The sequence below is a fragment of the Penaeus monodon genome, chromosome 25 (assembly GCF_015228065.2).
Source record: "Penaeus monodon isolate SGIC_2016 chromosome 25, NSTDA_Pmon_1, whole genome shotgun sequence".
NCBI lineage: Eukaryota > Metazoa > Arthropoda > Malacostraca > Decapoda > Penaeidae > Penaeus > Penaeus monodon.
In genome coordinates this window covers 2263043-2264430 of record NC_051410.1, presented here as the reverse complement: position 1 = coordinate 2264430, position 1388 = coordinate 2263043, and the positions used below count along the sequence as shown (strand labels likewise).

The 1388-nt window shown below is 44.7% G+C and overlaps 1 pseudogene; it reads left to right on the top strand.

Moving 5' to 3' along the window:
• The first annotated feature begins 797 nt into the window (after nucleotides 1-797).
• LOC119589481 overlaps nucleotides 798-1388 on the top strand; it is a 57811-nt pseudogene continuing 57220 nt past the window's right edge.

Here is a 1388-nt window from a genome sequence, read left to right as displayed (position 1 = left end):
CAGGATATGATATTGCTACAACATAACTGTACAAATTCACTTAAACAAAATGCGAAAAGTAAACACACAAATAATGGGCCTGACCACTTTTTTCCATCAAGTAGTATTCCGAACAATACACAGCCAAAGCACCCTTTCTGTGTATGGCATTCTATGGTAATAAACAGAACAAAGCCTATATGCTAGTATGACGCAACAGTGTTACATCACTTCACCATTATCATAAAGTGTCTGCTTCCTGTTACATATTTTAAAAGCTATTTCCTTTTTTATGGTCGTGTTTTTAGATCGCTGTAAGATAAAGCAAAGTGATTAAAGTGTGCGACTTTAATGGTTTCTTATCCTGCATATTGAACGAAAAAAAAAACACAATCTGTATATTGCACAACGTTTCTATTGAATATTGCAGTTAACAAAATGCATTCAGGAAAAGTGAATGAGCTCAAACATTAAAATAGAATTATCCGCTTAAGCAAAATCTATTGTTTGGCTGTTATTCCGCAACAAAAGCAGTAGTAACATGTGAACTAGAACAAAAAAAGAAAGAAGATAATGATCATTATAACTCTGTTGATGATTTACTCGTTTCCGCTACATCGCAATGTGCTTCCCCTTTGTATGTGGAGGAAAGGCTTCACATAGCTTACATACCAGTGAACTTCGGACCAAATATTATGATAATGAACCAGAGGAGCGAGGCACGAGGAGAGGGTCAGAGGTCCCCCCGTACCCCTGGTGCCGTCGCCGTGCCCCGGCCTCCTTACTCGCCTCAGCTGGGTCGGAGAGAGAGACTCCGAGGCGTTCGGAGCTCCGGGACGGCAGTGCGGCTCGGGCCGTGGTCGGGTGGAGGTCGACTTCGACGGCGCTCCCTCTGGGTCGGCGTTCTAGCCAAGCGAGGACGTGGCTGCCGCTTTATTTTTTTCGGGGAGGGGAATCGCCGCCGCTGTCTCTCCACGCTGGATGTGTGTATCCCCGGACTGCTATGGTTATGCGAGACTCAGTGCCGGCGACCCTGATTGGCCCAAGGGTTATTCTGTTGCTTACATGTTGACAGTTCACTCTCCTACGCAGAGGTGAGAGACTCGTATGCGAAAATCAACAAGTGCGACGCTGCGATACCTCCTCTCAGCCCGGACGTCTGCGAACCTGGACATTACTTCGGGGAAAAAAAAACTTTCTCATTTGTAGCATGAACTGGTCCTTTCCCTGAACCCAAACATGGCCAGAACCAAAGCACTGTTGACATGGCCATGCTGGTTCGTGTTGGGCACCAGCTGGGCTGTTATAGGTAAGATTATATATATATCGCTGAGTATCAACGCTTTGTCGCTTGCATAACTTAGTAATTTTCATTTTTTAACTAAAGTTGATACCGGAAATAAGACAGA